This window comes from Amyelois transitella, chromosome 21 (assembly GCF_032362555.1).
Source record: "Amyelois transitella isolate CPQ chromosome 21, ilAmyTran1.1, whole genome shotgun sequence".
NCBI classification, from domain to species: Eukaryota; Metazoa; Arthropoda; class Insecta; order Lepidoptera; family Pyralidae; genus Amyelois; species Amyelois transitella.
In genome coordinates, this window is record NC_083524.1 from 5,400,779 (window position 1) to 5,413,493 (window position 12,715).

The window sequence follows — 12,715 nt, forward strand, 5'->3', positions numbered from 1 at the left end:
ACGGCAATTTGACCGGCAATATCTAGTTTCGTACTAAATATTCTAAACTGGTTAATGAATATTTTCTAAAAGACAATTGTTGTTAGGGTGGAAAATAAATTGAATAAAAATATCGATAATAAATGATGTTTTATGCTATTTAAAATAAAAGCAATTTGAGAATAAAAGCAAGTCTTTGTAAAAATAAAATTTCTTTATAGACACTGAAAATGCAAATGGTTCGGACGATGCCTCGCTCTAAAACTACCAATATATGTATAACCACGTCTTTATCGCTCAGGGATAGATAGAGCCAATAGTCAAAAAATTGTAAGGCCACATTTAGCTGTATGGCTTAATGTTGGAATTGAGATTCAATGGCGATTGGTTGCTAGCAGATCTCCTAAAAGAAGAATCCCAAGTTTATTAGCATTTCCCTTGATTGACTTTAACATTGTACTCGTGAAGAGAAGCAACTACCTTAGTCGCCTTTACGACATCCATGGAAATAATATGGAGTGGCTCTAGTCTAAAGTGCCGAGTATCACACGGCGATAAAAGTAGCTTAAAAATAAAAGCGTGTAGTAGCAAAAATAATAACCCTATTTCGAACCCGACACCCTAACAAATTGAGAATGACCAGTAATCCTGGGGATGTCGATTCAATTTTTCCTCCATTGTGGTGACATTAACGCGGATGAACACGTCTACATTTGTGAGGGACAATCCTCTTATATGGCCGGTCCGAACTTAAAGAAATGTCGCAAATTATAGACATGAACAAATATGACACGACCAAAGATCCATAAAAAAACCCAAACTGAAATAAATTCCCTGTTAACAGGTCACCGAGAGCATTTAAAAATATGAGAAATAAACATCTTAAAAATTAATAAATTAAATATTTTTTACATAATATATACTTAACAATGCTGGTCTTGTAGTAACTTAGTGAGTGACAGCTGCTTTTATTTTCGCGCAAATGGTAGGTCTATCAAGGGAAAATCTTCTCTTCTTCCTCCTGATGTTATTACAGGATCCCCACCACTGTAAAGAGAAACCTGGTGAACGCAACCATGAACCTGTCCGTCACTCCTACCTTACCTTTCAGGGAAACCTTACCCATATTGGATTTTGGTAAAAGCCGCACTAGATGATGTATCTGATGCATGTATCGATATTGATTGAAAAGACATGAAGTGAACCTATAGTGCCGAGGACCACAACATAGTCAATAACTTATTCATATCAAATTTGTCTTTTGGGCTATGAGCTAGAAACCTCAGTGTTTAATTTCCATTTCTGTAATATTATATTAAATATTTAATTTCCATTATTTAGCCTTTCTGCCAAGCTGAACGCGGCATTTGAGTCTTTTCGACATTATTAACTCTGTTTACCTCATAAGGGATATAATGTGATATGTTTTGTCTAAACTACCTACCTACCTACTTAGCTACCATTTTTTATGTATATTTTTATAACATAAGTTCTATTTCTGTAATATGGACATTTTATAAATTAAGCACTTTTCACAATAGAAAATAGGTCAATTTGAAAGAACATTAACCGACGATAGTGGGTTATAAAAGGTAATGGATTTCAGAAGCATTAGTTTTTAGTGACAGATAGAGTGGTCATTAGTGTGAATTTGTTAATTCTTGTGATAAGGATTAGGAATTTGTCATTTGGCTTTAGGTGCTTACTGTTGACAATAAAATTATGTTACCACTATTCTCCACGTAAAGAAAGAAGTATGCAGGGATCGTGGCCAGTGGAAAGATGTGGTCTCTGCCTACCCCTCCGGGAAAGAGGCGTTCGATTTATGTATGTATGTATGTACTATTCTCCACACGTTTATTTTATCTTACCTTATATGTTTATGCTCTTTGCACTTTTGCTGGAATTAATCCTGAAACAAACAAATTGATTTCAGTAAGTTAAAAAATTTACGTACTTATTTGTTACGAAACAAATAATCCTGTTCCAAAGATTCACTTTCAAAACCATCAACTTAGAAGACTTAAATCTTTTAACTTTATTTTCTGAAAGTCTTAGAATAATTTTTTCTTGAAATTTCACTCAGGTATTGATTTAAAGCCCGGCTCCCATATCATACCAACGGAAGATGCCAATACCACTCCTTTTACGACTTTTGAGATGGAGTTATCCTATTCTAAAATGCCAGGAACCGCCCGATACACAGGTTTCTAATAAATTATTGTCAAATATATCCAAACACATAAAAAACCCTGTAAAATTGATACCATAAAGCCCAACAACTAAATACGTAAAAACAGTTAAGTGAATAAGATCGTTTTTTACCTGACCGCACATCTGTCATGGCGGCCCAGGGGATGATCTGTCGTTGATAAACGAGCGTACTAATGCCCTATTTTCACTAACTGGCTACTCGCATTAACCCATGAATATTTGCCTGAAATATGATTTGGTTAAGGAGGGCGTGTACAGTATAATAAGACGGCCGTACGTCGTCTTTTCAAAACGCCTTATTTTTTCGAGTTTTAACCCTAAAGGCTGACACAAAAACGACGGGTGTTATCCATTTTCCATGTAATAAACGTACGTTTATAAAAATCAGTCTTTTCTTTTTAATTTTCAACAATTATCATACTTTTTTTTTCGAGTAGGTGACCATAATGTCAATCATAGTAATTTTATCAATTTATGTCGTGGTTTAGGATGTCCTTTTATAATTGTTACTAATTACTGTAATTCAACATACAAATAACCACGTATTTACCCCCTACAGGGTAGACAGAGCCAACAGTCTTTTTAAGCATTTTCGAACTTTTCATTTCAATTAATCCATGAACATTAATCAGTCCTTAACCAAAAATGCTTAACCAACTGTTATTCTCTTATATCTTATTTCAAAAAACCGCCATTTACCCGGTATTTAAAAATCATCCTTTTCAAATACGTGTCAACGTCCGATTTGATCTGACAGTAAGTGATTTATAAAGGTGGATGGGATCTATGACTCTTATCGGGTGACATGTCAATCTAAAGGCTAGTGGTTGGAGGGGTACTGTCAGACCCTATCCCGCGGGATGAGGCTGATGAAATTTATTTCTGGATTGGACGACCGATTTTTAGGAGACGATAGTAAAGAGTTGGTAAGATTGATGTTATATTAGTTCAGCGAATGGAGTGTAGTTATTTAGAATTTTGAAACTGCATAATTTAAGTAACTATAATTTTTACTGTATTTTATTCGATAAGGAAATTTCCATAGCATGTTCGGACGATGACACTGATTCATATATTTAAACTTTATTGTACAAAAAACAAATGCACAATTTGTAGACTTAAGTGCATTATATAGCATTAATGCTAACAGCATTTTCTACTGGCTAACCATTGGGTCTGACAGAGAACTCTATGTGAGGTCAAACTAAATAAATGTGTTTATACCTACACAAAATACAAGGTCTTGCCTTTATTCGGTCACAAGTATGGGAAAGTGAAAAACATATCTCTTTATTAGTAGACATCTTAGATTACGGAAGCCTTATCAAGACATCTAGTCTAAATCTCAAGGTATAGGACCAAAAGCAATATTAAATTAAAAGTAATACCGAACAAAGTATACATAATTAAGAAATAAAGAATTTTGCTGGGAGACTTAAGCACTTATCCTCTGATCCATATCATATTCTACGACGATGATTAAACTCAAAAAGCGACACTTTATCACGACGAAACAATAGCAAGGACAATACAATGACAAACGTACATCATAGCGTTAATAACGTCATTTCTTTTACGCACCAAACCATATAATACGCAATTTCACCGACAAAGCATTCCCTTAGAGTTCGCTAAAAAAGGGCCCACTAAATTCACTTTTCCTTTACTTTCGGGAGCGACTGCTGAACTGTAACACTGTGTATTGGCAATTTTTTAAGCAAATAAAAAGCGTTTGATAATATTCATAATTAAGAAAGAATTTATACCCGCTTGGTAAACTGAAATTAATATTAAAATATGAGAAGAAAATAAGAGCTTCAGCAATATTAATGGATCTTCGTGTGTATGTATAGAACTTTTTATTTTTAATTATTTTAATAATCTTGATTAATAAGTCCGCAGGGACGTTGGATGCAGGCCGCTTTCAACAGAACGAGGTGGAAGTCATTGGGGGAGGCCTATGTACAGCAGTAGACTATGATGATGGTAAATTAATATGATTGCATTTCCTATAGAACTGTTCCATTATAGATGATTTTGACTCGGTTATAGTAAAGAGAGGTCTGTTAAGAGAGAACTTAAAATTGAAGGTTTTTTTTGTTAGATTTACAGTAGGTACGAAATAGCATCTGTACTTTTTATTGTCAGAGATATGTTTCTACGAAAATGCAACCAAAATATATGGAAAAATAACACCCTTACACCTCACCTTTAAAATTCCCAGTGTACTTGGGAGAACAGAATTTTAAATATTAAACGATCCACAAATCGAGTTCATGCCGGTAAAATTCAATATTTACTACAAAAGCCCGTATAAATATTCTACAAACCCATTGTCAGATACTGGGTTATACCGATAAGCCGTCGTTCATTGAATTTTCCCCACAGCCTCCAATACTCCGATGTAGGGTGTTTTAGAGATATTACCAAGATGAGCTCTACAAATATGTTTTATTTATAGGAAGTTCGACGCTTTAATAGATCTTTTTTCGTCTTGTAGAAACAAAATAGCATATTTACTTCTTGAAAAATTATTTTTGGCCAATATCAATTTATGGGATTAAAATTTAAGGATACAAGGCTGCCTTATAACCTTAATATAAGCTAAGGATCGATTTATTGTTATAATTTTAATTGCGACGTGCGCGAAGTTATTCAATCTAAAAAATAGTTTTCTACTGTTTATAATAATATCAATATATTTCTTTCTTGTAGATGTCGTAAGAGAAAAAACATGCATACAGTGAGACTACAAGAGCAATCCCGAGTTTATAAGCCTATCCCTTAGTCATCTTTCACAACATCCATTGCAAAGACGTGGAGGATTTTCCAAAAAAAAAACGTTTTTTCTTTCGCACATACATGTTTTACAAATTGAATAACAAAATAACTTAAAATTTATGAAGTTTTTAAGGCAGACGAAGTCGCGGGCATCATCTAGTTACACGATAAACCCATCCGATGTATCCGAGACTGTTCAAAGCTAAGCCTAAATAAGTGGAATCAGAAAATGTTGTACAATTTGTTGCAGAATGTTGCCATTAATCACTAAGTACCATATTTCCGGCAACTATGCGGTCACTGTGACATATGGTGTTGCCTAAGAGCTGCCACAGACGTATGGATTTATTTTTATAAGAATCAACTTATATCAAAAATCTACAGTGAAGTCGAGTGAGGAATGATTTTATAAAACGTGTATATGTGGTTTTTATCCCATGGATGTCGTAAAAGGTGACTAAGCGGTAGGCTTATAAACTCGGGTTTAGGTGGGATAGCAACCTATCAATATTTGAATCTTAATTTCATTAAAAAAGCTATATAGCTGATCGTGGGCTTTCAAGACTGTTGTAGGCTTTGTACGTATGCTTTTTCTCTTACGACATCTACTAGGAAGAAACGTATTGATCTTATTATAAACGCAGTATTAAACTATTTTTGTTCCACTGTGTATATATCCGCGTATGTACTTACGTGAACTTTCAATAAGGCTTCTAACGTGTACGTACAAACTGGAAAAGTATTATTTTTATATTCACCTCAATTTAATCAAGACTTTAGTAAGGTAATATATACTTTTTTGTAGCCTATTCCTACACGGAATGAAGGAGTAGTGTGCGCAATACCTTAGGCAGTGGGACCGAAAGGAAGCGTACTTGGCCTAGATGGGGTGTCGAAATAACTAGCAATCTGAGATCTAGCCAGAAGTGAACGGTGCTCAAGGATGTAATCCAACAATTGCTAAGGTCTGGTGCATAAATGTGCAGAGATTTATGCATAACTTGATGAATTTTATAACTGCACTTTATAGTTTTACGAGTTAGTCATCTCAAGATGCAATATGATAAGTTTAACTCGTAAATGATACGATCGTAATGTGATATATGGTTATGTCATCTATTTACTGGCGTTAGCCCTTGGTGCGTCATTAACTCCTTGGATAGGAGTTCGGGGTGCGTCCATATTTACAATCGTTCAGTAGGATTTTACAAAAAGCCACGTTTGAAATCCTCTAGCAGTTTATACGAGACGCTTTTCTTCTAGTAAGAAACTTGGGATTTTTAAGGACCATTTTCCCAGATACGGGGAAGGCTGTCTCTGACTTCCATTGGTTTTTATTTATGAAAATTTACCCGGATCATATCTTCATCAAACGTTGAGATCCATATTCCTGAAGTTCACACGATGTTTCCCATCACCGCAAAGCATCGATTTTGCATCGTATTAATAGATAGTTAAAGAGAGGCTTTGTTTATTTGTTAACCCTTTGTTGCACATAAAAAATACAAATTACAAAACAATCATTGGATTTTAAAGAACATTCCAATTGGGATTTCTATTTGATTGATTGATTTATTTATTTTATTTATTTATTTCCGGCTAAGTTACGGAGTAGACATAGCGAATAACGATATTCATAGTAACTTTTGGTAATCTAATTGAGATTCATATAGAAATATTCACAAGTTTTATATACTGGTAATATAATCTTGCTTGCATCATATACAGAAAGGTCAAGTTGTATGAAATTGGTATAGGCAAAGTCATTATATTGCAATTAGTATTTATGAAACGCTTAATGTTAGATTAAAATAAGGTTTTTTCATCATTGTGTTGTTAGAATTAATTAATCAATCATTACTTACAAAGCTGTTGCGTTATTGAGATACTGACTGACAAATAGACAAATTCAATCGTAAATGCGAAGAGTAGAAAGCAGAATTCTGTCATTTTTAGCTATTCTTGCCCAATCTATTGTCTTTCTTTTGAAATGTAAACCTACGAGGTTGCATAAAAAGTGTAATAAATATAAATAAATAAATATATACGAGACAAATTACAAAGTGTTGTGGTACGAGATACTAATTCAACGATACTTCATTTTATAATAAATATTTATAAAGATAAACATCCAAGACCCAGGCCAATCAGAAAAAGTTTCCAAAATAAAAAAAACGGATTCGAACCCGGGACCTCCGACCGGTGTCACAGACAAGCGTACTACCGCTGCGCCACGTGGGGAGATGTAATCTCTGCCTATCTCTCCGGAAAAGAAAGCATATGTATGTGATTTTAAGTAAGTGTACGTGTAGGTTTATTAACTTACACCTTTAACCTTAATAAACATAATTAAACCTAAGATTACATTCGCGGCTAATGTAATTTCAAATCTCTGCCCCGTTGGTATGATAGTCAGTCAATCAATAAGTTTCCTCTTTAAAGTTAAATGAATCAGGATATAGGTAGAGGTTTGTATAGTGTAAACAAACGCTTACTTCAGCCTAATGATCGCAGCTGGTAAATTGCCACTGAGAATTGTGTAAGGTCATGCATCCATCCACGTTTTTACACGAAATTACCCTTTTCTAGATTGATGGATACTAATGAATGACGTAATAAACATTTATCCAAATACCTATGTATGTAAAAACTAGAGTATTTATTTATTTATTTATTTATTTAAACTTCATTGCACAAAATACAAATGTATAGCACAATTGGCGGACTTAATGCTAGAAGCATTATCTACCAGTCAACCATTGGGTCTTACAGAGAACTTAATGTGGGGTTAAACTAAATAAATATATTTATACCTACACAAAATATAAAATAAAATAAAATAATTATAATATATATACATAAAAACTACAATAGATAAACAATATACATAAATAAATAGGTGCAGCGATTACCGAAATGAGTGAAAAGGCGATATTAAATACCCTCGCGACTCAAGAAAAACCTGCGTTAAAGAAGTACATACGCGTAAAAAGAAAAATTGCGCTTATTGTAGACTAACTGTGATCGCGACTTCGTCCGCGTGTATAGTGCGTGAATAGTTATTTTGGGCATCATTGAAGCCCCCAAGAATGAATAATTTTCCCCGTTTTTTTTTCACATTTTCCATTATTTCTTAGCTCCTTATAGTTGTAATGTGATGTTATATAGCCTTAAGCCTTCCTCGATAAATGGTCTATACAATGCAAAAAGAATTTTCATGCTCTTGAGTGGCTGACTGACAGAGTTAACAGCCAAAATAACTAGAGGTAGGAAGCTAAAGTTTTAAATGTTTGTTTTTCCTTTCAAGCGATAGACTGGCAACCTTTCACTATCTCCTTCTATCAATTCCATCAGCATCCATTAACTTAACATAAACTTATTTTTTTCTTATGATAGACGTTTTGACGTCAACTAATGTTGTGAAACTAAAAGATAATGTGATGTTAGAAATTTCCCATAATAAAGATATATATAATATTCTCGTGTCACAATGTTCCGTTCCCGTACTCCTCCGAAACGGCTTGACCGGTTCTCATGAAATTTTATGAGAATAGGCCAACATCTAATTTTCATATCCCTTAGTAATAAGGTTTGTCCACCCTTACCATTTTTTATTAACTAGAAAATACTTAAAAAATATTTATATGGCAAAACAACGTTTGCCGGGATAGTAAGTAAAGAATTAAAATTTTGTATGATTAAAAAAACACATACCACAATATTATAGAATCTTTCTTTGAATTTATCAGAACCGTATCGCAATAACTCAACTAAGAAAGCAAAACAAGCTCGGTAGCTCTGTCCCTTTCGTTTTCAATACTATCTCATGTTTTCCCTCTCGTTTGTAACCGGTTACATAGCACATTGTAATGCAACAATGTGGCTGGTAGAATTCTCATTATATGCAATGAAAGGTAAGTTTCATGGGTTTATTTATAACTAAGTATTATCTAGTCTTTATATCTAACTAGCTTTTGCGAGAGGCTTCGATCATGTGAAAATGAAAAAAACTGGCCTATGTCACTCCCGCAGGTCTATTCTATATTTATGCCCAATTCCATTAAACTCAGGTCAGCTGTTTTTGCGTTTATTCATTACAAACATACAAAGATACAAATATTTTCTCTTTATCATTAGTGTGGATATATGTATAGCGGGAACAATCAAGTATTCCCGCCGCTTTGCCCGCGAAAATCGGATTCATTCCCGTTCCCGTGAAATTGTTTGAAATACCTCTCCTCTTTCAAAGTAATATTTCCGCGGCTATTGATATTTATTGCTAATTTCACGGAAATAATACTATTTCGAGGATCAAAGATATCCTAAGTCCCTTTCAGTAGTCATGACGTAAACTTATAGTATGTGAGCGAAATTTTCTTATACATTGGTAAATTAAATAGGTATCCTGTCTAAAATTATTTTGGTCTATGAGAAGACATACAGGTTTTCCCATCGGACCAGTCTTTGTGCATTCCCGGCTGCATTCCGGAATACACGTAGCTCTACTAATTGTAAATAATTGGTCGCAAAACTTCCCTTATTACCTGTCGGCAAAACGTTGCTAAAGTAACGACACCTAATAAATAAATAAATATATACGGGACAAATTACACAGATTGAGTTAGCCTCGAAGTAAGTTCGAGACTTGTGTTACGAGATACTAACTCAACGTAAAGACAAATATCCAAAACTCAGGCCAATCAGAAAAAGTTCTATTCTCAGTATGCCCTGGCTGGGATTCGAACCTGGGACCTCCGGTGTCACAGACAAGCGTAGGTACTACCGCTGCGCCACAGGGGCCGTCAAATTATATAGGTTTCGTAGGTAGTAGATTTAAAAGTTGGTGATTATCAGCGTTTCGGTTTCTCTCCTGGTTGCAACCCCTATAGGACCGTATTTGACCACGGTTCAGGAAAGTCAGCTAATTACGAGAAAGTGGTTTATTCCACTCCACCCAGGTGATATCACCTGGGTGATCAAATTCCACATTTTTGTGTCCTGAAATCACCTAATGGCAAAACACCTGAGTGATCAAAATCAACAGGATTTGATTCCACATTTCTTGTTTGTGCCCTGTGTTTCATTAGTGCCGTGTGGTTCCCGGCACCAATGAAAAAAGAATAGGACCACTCCATCTCCTTCCCATGGATATCGTAAAAGGCGACTAAGGGATAGGCTTACAAACTTGTGATTCTTTTTTAGGCGATGGGCTAGCAACCTGTCACTATTTGAATCTCAATTCTATCATTAATCCAAATAGCTGAACGTGGCCATTCAGTCTTTTCAAGACTGTTGGCCCTGTCTACCCCGCAAGGGTTGTAGACGTGACCATATGTATGTATTTCTTGTTTCTTGTAATCACCTGATAGGAAATCACCTGGGAGATCCTTCAAAGTCCACAAGATTGAAACTATCTTCCTTCTGATCTCCATAACCACAGATTCATAAAGGAGAATTAAGTGTCGATTATTATAAGTTACACGAAAGTATCACAAATCGCATAGAATCGGTAAATTTTTCCAGGAACAAAGGTTTATACCTACATCTATTCTTCTTCGAACTAAGTATGTAAAATTACTTGACCCAGCGGTTTAGACTGTGAGTTCAGTTCTGTCAGTCAGACATTAGTAACAGAAAAGTTTATGTATAAGATGCCCACTTTGCAAATACTTGTGCCTTAAAAAACTAATTCGTTAAACCATGTTTGATTCCGTTTTAAAAATATTATCATACACTGCACCCAAACAAATTAATACAAAGTATTCATTCAGTTTAAATATTTAATTTTGGAACATAGAACTCCATTGAGCAGCTGCGTTCCGAATATTGTGTTTTGTTCGCGACAATCGCATCGGGAGCGTTCGAAAACGCTCATTCATTCAATCCATTGAAAAAGGTGCTTTTTCATATGAATGGTATTTGTTAAATGTTAAGGCTATTTTGGTAACTTATTCTTTTATTATACATTGGATTTATGTTTTTCATAGTAACATTAATATTCGAACCTCAGTATTCTTTTTAAGCAAATGCCTTCTTATTCACCATTATTCGACCAGCGACGACCATTAAAATTTTTCATAGTTAATTTAACATGAACAGCGTAAAATTGCTGAGACATTAATTTGTCAAAAGAATAGAATAAATACAGTTTTGACTGAAAAAATCCAATTTTATTAGAAAGCAAGAGAAACACACACACACTAAAATCTTTACAGAAGAAAACAATTATCATCATGACTCATTTAAAAACATATAACTGCCCTTAAAAATTAACTCCCCACACAAATATCACCACTTTATTCTTGATTGGTTAGACAGAGTCCACAGTCACAAAACTCCAAAGCCACGTTCAGCTACAAAAAAAAATTACTCCAAATCCATAAATATTCATATCCGAATACAGACCATTGAATAGCTTCCGAAACAAACAAAGCCGCTAAAACTCCGATTTAGTTCAAATAATTCAAGTCGTTTTATTAAACAGCTACAAATGAACCACAGAACGTTTTGCCGCAGACGAGTGATCAAAGCATGATTACTGCCGACTGGGCGACTCCGAAAGTCAATAGCTTTGTTCCGACTCGAATAAATGAAATTGTAGATGGGTAACGTACAGAGTTACCTGAATTGTGGACTAAGATTCAGATACAGAGGTGGCTAGGCAAGAAGCCAAGAAGATTCCGAAACTTATTACCCTTATACCTGGGACTCGCTGCTTCTACAGAAGAACTTTTTGCCGCAGACGAGTGATCAAAGCGTGATTACTGCCGACTGGGCGACTCCGAAAGTCAATAGCTTTGTTCCGACTCGAATAAATGAAATTGTAGATAGGTTACGTACAGAGGTACCTGAATTGTGGACTAAGATTCAGATACAGAGGTGGCTAGGCAAGAAGCCAAGAAGATTCCGAAACTTATTGCCCTTATACCTGGGACTCCCTACTACTACAGAAGAACTTTGTGCCGCAGACGAGTGATCAAAGCGTGATTACTGCCGACTGGGCGACTCCGAAAGTCAATAGCTTTGTTTGGACTCGAATAAATGAAATTGTAGATGGGTAACGTACAGAGGTACCTGAATTGTGGACTAAGATTCAGATACAGAGGTGGCTAGGCAAGAAGCCAAGAAGATTCCGAAACTTATTGCCCTTATACCTGGGACTCGCTACTTCTACAGAAGAACTTTGTGCCGCAGACGAGTGATCAAAGCGTGATTACTGCCGACTGGGCGACTTTGAAAGTCAATAGCTTTGTTTGAAATGAAATTGTATATGGATAACATACATACATATATACGGTCACAACGGGTAGACAGAGCCAACAGTCTTGCAAAAACTGAAAGACTACGTTCAGCTATGTCAGCTAGAATCTCAATCTGTATGGCTTACAGATGGAATTGAGATTCTAATGGTGACAGGTTGCCTTCAAGAGGACTCCCAAGTTATTTTACAGGTCCTCAGCTTCACCAAGTGAAAATATGAAACAGAGCCTATAAAATATTACTTTTAATTCATCAACACGAGGTCGATAAGTAAGAATAAGAAAGAAGTCAACTGAAGCCAGATTATTTTTATGGCATACTTTCTCAATTTTATACACGTAAGCATACGATTCGCAAAATTCACGTAACAAAACAAAATATAAAAAGGCAATGTGATTCCCCTCATAACTTCGTAATAGTTGTATTATGAAGAACGCTTCTGACAGAAATTCCGACGAAACACAATTTTCTTTTCTGAAAC

General features: G+C 35.1%; 1 protein-coding gene across 9 annotated transcripts in view; it reads right to left on the minus strand.

Moving 5' to 3' along the window:
• The window catches only part of LOC106135600 (brain tumor protein), a 342,528-nt gene that overhangs the window by 265,204 nt on the left and 64,609 nt on the right, over positions 1–12,715 (minus strand). For 6 of the 9 annotated variants that reach the window (XM_060950286.1, XM_060950280.1, XM_060950277.1 and 3 more), the window contains exon 2: positions 1,851–1,891. The exons of the other annotated variants lie outside the window; for them this stretch is intronic. The gene's annotated coding sequence lies outside the window, so the exon portion shown is untranslated. The remainder of the gene's footprint in view (positions 1–1,850; positions 1,892–12,715) is intronic. 9 annotated transcript variants of the gene reach the window in all.